The following is a 10,462-nucleotide window of genomic DNA, read 5'->3' on the forward strand; positions in this document are numbered from 1 at the left end:
CCGGAGTAGCAATATTTATATCTGACAAAATAGATTTCAAAACAAAGGCCATAAAAGAGACAAACAAGGCCACTGCATAATACTAAAGGGATTGATCCAACAAGAGGCTATAATGCTGGTACACATATATGCACTCAACATAGGAGCACCTAAATATATATATGGACTTTAAGGGAGAGATCAACAGCAATACAGTCATAGTAGGGGACTTTACCCCACTGACTTCACTGGTTAGGTCTTTGAGACAAAAAATCAATAAGGAAACAGTGACCTGAAATGACACTCTAGATCAGATGGATGTAATTGTTATTTACAGACCATTTTATTCCAAAGCAGAAGAATGTATGTCTTTTTGTTCTTGCATGCCTTTTTCCTTCACCATGCTAGGGAAGTTTTCAGTCATTGTTTCTTCAAATAGGTTATTTATCTCTTGCTGTCTCTCTTCTCCTTCTGTTACACCTATGATGTGGATATTGTTACACTTCATGTTGTCCCAAAGGTCCCTTAAACCAGTGGTCACCAACCTTTTGAACCTCAATGACCATGCTGTGCAGGAGGCCGCCCATTGTCTTCACTAGCAGAGAAGTGCACACAAGGATCCCAGAATGCTGGTGACCCTTGAACCCACGGCAAGGGCCTGAGTTATGCACCGATTGTCTAGTCCTGACAATGGGGGCTCAAGCTATTTCCTGATCAAATAGTCTCAGAGTAAAGCCTTCTAATATTTACTGACCTTTAAGATAGCCTGTCTGTTACCACAATTACCTGCCTGACTAAGGGTTTTAGTTTAACCAAAGTTGAATAAAAGGCTGGTGAGGCCTGGGCACCGATGGAAGTCCTCCCCCTTGAGTTGGACTTGCCTGCCTGTCCCCCAATATTTCCAAATTATCTCTTGTCTCTTCTCTTTCATTTGTGTGTGGCTCCTCTTCCAGACCCTGAACCCTGAACCACGCGGGACGTGGGGGAATACACATACACATCTGGTGCCTCAATGGGAAATCTGGAAGAGAAGATCTCGTCTAGAGCGAAAAAATAAAGATTCACCGGCAAAATGGGAAAGAATTCACCATATAGGTGGAGAGATATTTCACTGTACGCAAAGCCCATGATCATCTGCAGAAATTGTGATCTGTAAGTAGGGTGGGAATATTCCTTTTGCCAGGCTAATGGGGCAGAATTCGTCAAAAGGAGAAAAGCTTTATTGTAGACTATTGGTTTATATGCTTAAGGATAAAGGAATCAAAGTTTCAGAAAGTATTCTCTTACAGTTTTTGCATGTCATTATAGAACATAACCCTTGGTTTCCTGAAGAAGGTACATTAGATCTTGAATGTTGGGAAAGAGTTGGCCAGAACTTGAAAAAAGCTCAGCAGCAAGGGAAAAACTTGCCTCCAAATTGCTTCTCCTTGTGGAACACGGTATTTCATTTGCTAGAGCCTTTGAGAGATGTCAAGGAGGATAAATCTCCTTCCCTTGCACCCCCTGCTCCTAAAGAGGAGCAAAAAGAAAAATGGGAGGAATGGCTTTCATGGCCCCCTTCACCTCCATGTCCTAATCTTGAAATGTTTAATTCACCATTAATAGAATCACCTATGCAAAGAGCCATCGAAGACGGAGTGAAGGACATGTCGGTGGAAGAGAGGCTTGCTTTTCCTATCATACAGGTAGCTGACCCACAGCTCTCGAATCAAATAATAAGACAGTATGAAAAATTTGACTTTAAAATGATAAAGACCTTACGTGAAAGCTTAGCGCAAAATGGTCCAACGGTTCCTTTTACAGGAGAAATTATGAATAGTATTTCTGAAGCATTCTTAGCTCCCTATTATTGGTATTCCCTGGCTCGTGCAATCCTGGATGGAGGTGATTATTTACTATGGAAGGGAGACTTTTTGGAGAAATGTCAGAAACAAGCCCATGCAAACCGCAAGCTGAATGCTCAAATAACTTATGAAGTGTTCGCAGGACAATATAATGACGTGCAAAATCAGCTAAATTATGTGCAACAGGCACATGAGCAAAGTAGACTTTGTGGAAGGAAAGCTTGGTGGGCTTTACCAGCAAAAGGGGACCCTGAGGGAGCGTTTAGTAAATGTATGCAGGGGCCTTTAGAATCATTTTCTGATTTTGTGGCTTGTCTCACTCGAGCAGTGAGACGACAGATTCAACATGAGACAGCAGGAGGCATTTTAATTCAGCAATTAGCTTATGAAAATGCCAATGCTGATTGTAAGAAATGCCTGATGCCTCTGAGAAAAGGTAGTACCATTAAAGAAATGATTCGAGCATGTCAGAATGTGGGGTCAGGCACTTTTCAAGCAAATTTACTTGCTGCCGCTGTAACAGTAGGAAATAAAAAGTGGGAAAACAGGACATTTTAGAAAAGAATGTAGGCAACTAAGAAGGACACAAGGTGGCGCTCTAGGGAAAGGCGTGAACATCCTGCCTCCCAATACAGATCCAACCTCTCTGTGTCCTAGATGCCAGAAGGGCCACCACTGGGCAGGTCATTGTAAATCAAAATTTCATAAAAATGGGCAGCCATTAGATCAAGACACAGGGTATGGCCGACCACAGGGAAACAGCCAGAGGGGCTACCCCCAGTCCCATCATTAATAGGGGAGATCTGCCCTGCAAAGCCCACAGTGGACTCTCTGATCCGAGCCACTCCAGGGAGCGCAGACCTAGATCTTAACAGTACTATAGTGGTCACTTTGACCCCCGATATGGCTCAGCAAGCTGTTCCTACAGGAATCTGGGGACCTGTGCTACAGGGAACTTTAGGATTAATCTTAGGGAGAAGTGGAAACACTCTAAAAGGATTAACTGTTTTGCCTGGGGTAATAGATTCAGACTATGAGGGAGAGATTAAAGTTATATTAGAATGCAGTCATATTATGCAAGTTACTCCAGGACAAAGAATTGCTCAGATACTACTTTTACCTTATGTTCAGCAAGGCGAGGCTATAAATAGGAAAAGAGGAACGAAAGGATTTGGAAGCTCAGACATCTATTGGATACAGGAAATTAGCAAAACCCATCCTATGATTAATTTAAGAATAGAAGGAAAAATGTTTAAGGGCTTAGTAGGCACTGGAGCAGATGTTAGTGTTATCAGCAAATAATTCTGGCCTCCAAGTTGGCCCATGGTAGAAGCTATGGACTCAAATAGGGGGTGGGAGTTCCTGATAACACACAACGTAGTGCTGCAGTCTTAAGGTGGCAAGATGAGGAAGGACAGACAGGATGGTTCCAGCCCTACATTGTTTCTGGAATTGCAGTCAATTTATGGGGCCGGGATGTTTTAGAAGGTTTACAAGCTTGTATTATTACCAGCAAAGGACAGCAGTTAATAACTCAGATGGGATACCAGACTGGTCAAGGCTTAGGAAAAAACAATCAGGGAATTAAAGAACCCATCCAAGCCAAAGGAAACCCAGGAAGACAAGGATTAGGATATCAACCTTTTTAGGAGTGGTCACTGTTCAGTCTCCTCACTCTCATGCTGATCCTATACAATGGAAAAATAATCAACCTATATGGGTGGATCAGTGGGCATTAACCAAGGTGAAATTAGGTCATATTCATGAATTGATACAGGAACAAATAAAAGCTGGTCACATAGAGCCTTCCAATAGCCCTTGGAATACGCCTATATTTACAATACCTAAGAAGGTGGCAGAAAAATGGAGATTGTTACATGATCTTAGTGTGGTTAATGCTACTATGCATACCATGGGAGCATTACAGCCTGGACTCCCAGAGCCTTTGCAAATCCCACTAGATTGGTCTCTTATAGTAGTAGATCTTAAGGATTGTTTTTTCACCATTCCCTTGGCACCTCAAGATAAAGAGTTGCATTTTCAGTGTCATCTATTAATAATATAGAACCCATGAAAAGATATCAATGGAAGGTTTTGCCTCAAGGAATGGCCAATAGCCCCACCCTGTGTCAAAAATATGTGGCTCAAGCTGTTCAGCCTTAAAGGGACAGATATTCCCCATGTTATTCATTACATGGATGACTTGCTCTTAGCAAGTCCACGGGAAGAGCAGACTTTGGAAATGTTTTTCCAATTAGAAAGGAGCTCCCTAAGTGGGGCTTAAAAATTTCCCCAGAAAAGGTAAAGAAAGAAACTCCTTTCAAGTATCTGGGAACCATAATTGAAAACCAATGCATTAGGCTGCAAAAGGTAGAACTAAGAAAAGATTGCCTTAAAACTTTAAATGTCTTTCAGAAGTTATTAGGAGACATTAACTGGTTAAGACCTTATCTGAAAATTTCTACAGGAGAAATGACAAATTTATTCAATATACTTAGGGGTGACTCTTACCTTTCCTCACCCCAAACATTAACAGATGAAGCCAGAAAGGAGTTGCTAAGAATTGAGCAGGCAATCTCGTCAGCCCAAGGAGCACGGGTACAGTCTGAATTGCCTTTATTGGGACAGATTAACCATACTGCAAATAGTCCCACTGGAGTCATCTTCCAGAATAAAGACTCTCCCGCTATTATTGAATGGGTCCACCTAGAGCAGTGATGGCGAACCTATGACACGCATGTCAGAGGTGACACGTGAACTCATTGTTTTGGTTGATTTTTCTTTGTTAAATGGCATTTAAATACATAAAATAAATATAAAAAATATAAATTTTTGTTTTACTGTGGTTGCAAAGATCAAAAAATTTCTATATGTGACACTGCACCAGAGTTAAGTTAGGGTTTTTCAAAATGCTGACACACCGAGCTCAAAAGGTTCACCATCACTGACCTAGGGCATCAGTCCTCTAAAACTGCTGTTACTTATGTAGAACTGATGGCACAATTGATATCTCAGCTTAGAAAGTGTTGCAGGCAGCTTAGAGGAGAAGAACCAAAATGCATCTTATCTTCCCCTCACTGGGAAGCAATTAGAAATGTTATTTCAAACTAACTGAAATTGGCCAATGGGACTAAGTGGATATTCAGGGGAACTTAGCTGTCACCTATTAAAAGACAGATTACTATAATTTTTATATTATACCCCCATTATTATACCAAAAAATACTAGACAGGAACCTATCCCTGGAGCATTAACTGTTTTTACTGATGGGTCATCTAACAGGAAAGCTGCCTATCATACAATGAATTCAGACCGACTCATACTGACTAGTCATACTTCTTTGCAAAGAGTTGAATTAGAAGCTATTAAGGCTGCATTGCAAGATTTCCAACAGCCTGTTAACATAATTTCTGATTCTTGTTATGCTTTGGGCCTAGTGAATAGAATTGAAACTGCTCGTTTGAATTGGCTCAGTGACCAAAGTTTATTTTTACTATTTAAACAAGTCCAGAAGATTGTGCAACAGAGACAATACCCTTTTTATATCACTCATATCAGGGCTCACAGTGTATTACCTGGCCCATTAACTAAAGGAAATACACATGCTGATCAATTGGTAGCTTTATTAAAAGAGGCCTTGGAGTCTCATCAGCTTTTACATCAGCCTGCCAAAATGTTGTCCAAACAATTCTCAATCTCTCCCCAGCAGGCAAAACAGATTATCAAGGAATGTCCCACTTGCATGTTACATCTACCTCAAGGGCCTAACACAGGAGTCAACCCTAGAGGTTTGCTGAGGGACCATATCTGGCAAATGGATGTGACACACTATACTCCCTTTGGACATCTTGGGGCATTGCATGTCTCTGTAGATACCTTTTCAAAAGTCCTATGGGCTACTGCATCTACAGGGGAAATGGCAAAACAGATTATTAATCATTGCCTAGCTGCCTTTGCCATCATGGGAATTCCAAAAATTATTAAAACTGACAATGGGCCTGCTTACACAAGCTGTCATTTTCAGCAATTTTGTAAAAAGTGGAAAATTCAGCACATTACAGGAATATCATATAATTCCCAAGGACGGGCCATTATTGAACGACAGCACCAAAGGTTAAAATCCCAACTTGAAAAACAAAAAGGGGGGATTATGGAGAAATCGCCTGTAAGTAGACTACACCAAGATTTAATTACTTTAAATTTTTTCACTTGTGATGCTGATGGCAAGACACCTATGGAAATACACTGGTGTCAGAATAAGCCAAAGGAAAATGGTCTGGTTAAATGGAAAGATCCTGAGTCTGGGTTATGGAAGGGCCCCGATCCCCTCTTAACATTCAGCCGAGGGTATGCTTGTGTATTTCCAGAAAATTTCTCCAAGCCCGTGTGGATTCCCACAAGGAATATTAGACTTCAACATGGATCCAAGGGAGGAACTAGCCAGGTTAGTGAGAACCCTGCACCTGGAGCCACGCTTTACAGCGGCAGACAATCAACTAACCCAGCTGCAGACAGCAGCAGCTTCAAACAATCTATTGACTATAAGGAGTGGGAGTAGGACGAGGAGGATGGGGAGCGGCCCGGAGGTCACCTGGGGCATGGTGAAGAAGACAGTCCATAAATCTGAGGGAATTTGTGAGGAGACCAGAGCCCCAAGAACGCCTGAAAACGTCTTTCCTGCCATGCTAGCAGTCATCAGCTGTGCGGTAATATTACCAGGGGCAAATGGGGAAGTATTTTAGACTTATGTTCCTGAACCACCATGGGTAACACCCCTTACGTGGGCTGATTCCCCACCTAATGTAGTCACCAATAACACTAAATACCTTGGTCACCCAGGAGGACCACGGGTGGGGCAAGGAAGCATATGGGCAAAGTATAATTACACGGGTGTCACCACCCAGCTTCCCTTTTGTATGACACAGAATCAAACCACTGCTCCTTGGTGTGTAAAATTAAAGAGAGGCTTCTGGCCAGCATGGACACCAAAGGAAGGGGAAGAAAATGCCCAAATACATCTACTATCACTCCTTGCTCCCGGGAGAGGTGCAGACAATGTAACTGTACTAAGTCACCCCCCGACTACGCCTTTATGTATAAAGTCTTATGAATGGCATCTCACTGAGGAAGAAATTAATTGGCAAGACTGTTATAGTGACCACCCCACCAGCCGACAACTTAGTAACAGTTTTTCCTTTGTGGATTGGAGCCCCTACGGCTCTGCATATAGTAACAATCGCACCCTAAAATGGGAGGGGAACACATCTTGTCTATATGTTAAAGCTAATCACCCCATTTTATGGCATGGAGGAGGATTTGTTGGATCACAATTACAACAGGACAATTGGCCCCTCCAAAATACGCAATGGAAATTAGCTGCTGCACTTGCACCTATCAAATGGTATAGCTTTAATTATGGCACAGATAATTCCATTCATACCTTATGGGGAACTCCCAATAAGACAGTGTTTGCCACCATTTGTGTATTTGATCCTTTTGTACTCCTCTCAGGCCCCATCCAGATGCGCCTTAATGTTACAAGCCATCTGTATGAGGTGTCATGCACAGGCTGCACTCTATCCCATTGCATTAATTCTACATTCCAAACGATTCCCTCATGATTTTAAAACAACCAGCTTTCGCTTGGGTTCCTACTAACCTAACCGAGCCTTGGGAATCTCATCAAACCTACGAACTGTTACATGCTCTAGTAAAAATCTTAAAAAGACAAAAAAGATTTCTTGGAATGTTAATTGCAGGAATCTTTGCCCTCATAATGTTACTTACTTCTGTGGGCATCGCTGCTTCATCCATGGTACAGACTGTTCAGACCTCTCAGTTTGTACAACAAGTTAAGGAAAATGTAACTAAGACCTTGTCTATACAAAAGAAAGCTGACAGCCAGTTTGAGATTGAATTGTCAGCACTGAAGTCTACAGTCCTGTGGATGGGTGATAAAATCCACGGCCTAGAGCAAAGAATATCCTTGCAATGTCATTATAATTTTTTTCAGATTTGTGTTACCCCCATACCTTGCACCCTTGGGAATCAGTAAAAAATCACCTTCTTGGTGCTTGGGGTAAAGGTAACACAACCCTTGATATTTTAGAATTACAACAGCATATTGTACAATTATCCCAGGCAAACTTACAAACCAATTCCTTAGATGCCTGGCAACAATTTAAAAAGGACATGCAAGAATTCAACCCTTCCATTGGATCTCATTACATCTGCCTCTCAGCATAACCACTATTGCTTATCTCATTTTTGTTCCCATATGTTTATTTATAGTCTTCAGATGCCGAATGAAGAGTCTTAAAAGGACTCGAACCCTTCAGGCAGCATTCACCTTTCAAGAATTACTAAGGAAAAGAAACGGGGGAGATGTGGGAAGCCACCCATTGTCTTCACTAGCAGAGAAGTGCACACAAAGATCCCGGAATGCTGGTGACCCTTGAACCCACGGCAAGGGCCTGAGTTATGCACCGATTGTCTAGTCCTGACAATGGGGGCTCAAGCTATTTCCTGATCAAATAGTCTCAGAGTAAAGCCTCCTAATATTTACTGACCTTTAAGATAGCCTGTCTGTTACCACAATTACCTGCCTGACTAAGGGTTTTAGTTTAACCAAAGTTGAATAAAAGGCTGGCGAGGCCTGGGCACCGATGGAAGTCCTTCCCCTTGAGTTGGACTTGCCCGCCTGGCCCCCAATATTTCCAAATTATCTCTTGTCTCTTCTCTTTCATTTGTGTGTGGCTCCTCCTCCAGATCCTGAACCCTGAACCACGCGGGACGTGGGGGAACACACATACACAATGCTGCAAACTATCCTCATTTTTTGGATTATTTTTTTCTTTTTGTTTCTCTAATTGGGCGTTTTTCCCTAGCTTGTCTTCCAATTTCTGATTCCATCCTCTGCTTCATCGAGCCTATTGTTTATTCCTTCCAGTTTATTCTTTATGTCAGACTGGAGGCCCATCAGGCATCTGGGAGTCGTCAGGATATGCTGCTTCCCTCTGGCTGCCATCAGGTACCCAGAACCCAGGCTTCCCTCTAGCCATCGGCAGGCACCTGGAATCCGGGCTTCTCTTGAAGCCCTAGCTTTATCTGGAAGGACATCCAGTCTAATTAGCATATTATGCTTTTGTTATTATAGACTAGAGGCCTGGTACATGAAATTTGTGCACTGGGTGAGGGGGGGGGGGTCCTTTAGCCCAGCCTGCACCCTCTCATCATCCGGGACCCCTTGGGGGATGTCCGCCTGCTGGGGGGAGTGAGCCTAAGCCAACAGTTGGACATCCCTCTTACAGTCCAGGACCCCTTGCTCCTTATCACCCACCTGCTCGCTGTTCCTTACTACTCGGCTCACTGCTCCTTAGCGCTGCTGTGGAGGCAGGAGAGGCTCCTGCCACCACCGCTGCACTCGCCAGCTGTGAGCCCAGCTTCTGGCTGAGCAGTGCTCCCCCTGTGGGAGTGCACTGGCCACCAGGGGGCAGCTCCTGCTTTGAGCATCTGCCTCCTGGTGGTCAGTGCAGATCATAATGACCAGTTGTTTTGCTGTTTGGTTGATTTGCATATTAGCCTTTTATTATATAGGATATGGCATTCTTCATTTCTGACTGCTCCTTTTTTATGGTTTCTATGTCATTTTTCATGCTCTTGAGCATCTTATAATCATTATTCTGAACTCTATATACCTATATATGCTTTTCTCCATTTCATTTAGCTGTTATGGAGAATTCTCTTGTTCTTTCATTTGAGACTTGTTTCTTTGTCTCCCTACTTTGACTGCCTCTTTGTATTTGTTTCGATGTCTTAGGTAGATCTGCTATAACTCCCAGTTTTGGTGGAGTGGCCTTATGTATCATATGTCCTGTGGGCCCCAGTGGTGCGGTCTCCCTGATAAGATAAGCAGAGCTAGGTGCTCTAAGCATGTCCCCTGTGTGTGCTATGTGGACCTCCGTTTGATTGCTATTGGCTTACTTGTGTGTGGGATCTATCCTTAGGCTGGCTGAAAGTGAGGCTTAACACCTAGCACAGCATTCAAGCTGCCGATCACTTGAAACAGAATTTGCCTCAGCAGGTTTGGTGCCTGCTGAGATCTCCCTGTGGATATGCTGCTTATGAAGCTAGTTGGACCCTGCTCTGAAGATGGCCACTGGGTGTATTGGTTCTGGGCCTCTTCAGAGGGACTCTGGTGCAGGTCAATGCCAGGCGCTGTCTGTGGCTGGCCCAGGGCAACCTGTTTGGAGCTAACAGCGATCCACAGCTTATGGCTCCCTCGCTGGGGCTGGGTGTGTGAGGAAAGAACCAAGCTGTGCGCCAAGGTCTGCTTTTCCTAGCACAGGGCCCAGGGCAGGTCAGCAAAAGTCTCAAAGCACCCAGAGATCCACCTCTGCCTAGAGGCTGCCTGTTAGACTGCCACTTAAAGAGCCCGGGGCTATACTCAGCAGGGTGTGAGCTCCACAGGGTGGGGTGAGAGGGCTTCCAAGGGCTGGGGCTATTGCTTCCCCCAGGCTGATGCTGCATGGAAGGGAAGGCTCTGTCTGAGAAAGATGGCTTCTGCAACATGGCGGAATGACTCAGCACAGGGATCCTGGCAGCTGACCTCTCAGCTGACCTCCCCAGAGCCACCAACC

At 43.7% G+C, this 10,462-nt stretch overlaps 1 long non-coding RNA gene across 1 annotated transcript; it reads left to right on the plus strand.

The window, feature by feature from the left end:
* The first annotated feature begins 940 nt into the window (after window positions 1-940).
* On the plus strand, window positions 941-8,498 carry LOC139008365 (uncharacterized). Its single transcript, XR_011471142.1, has 3 exons — window positions 941-1,131; window positions 6,191-6,267; window positions 8,115-8,498. It is a non-coding gene; the product is annotated as an uncharacterized lncRNA (long non-coding RNA).
* The last annotated feature ends 1,964 nt before the right edge of the window (window positions 8,499-10,462 follow it).

Source organism: Myotis yumanensis, unplaced genomic scaffold, assembly GCF_028538775.1.
Source record: "Myotis yumanensis isolate MYYU_CA2020_CCGP unplaced genomic scaffold, mMyoYum1.0.hap1 SCAF_4, whole genome shotgun sequence".
Taxonomy (NCBI): domain Eukaryota; kingdom Metazoa; phylum Chordata; class Mammalia; order Chiroptera; family Vespertilionidae; genus Myotis; species Myotis yumanensis.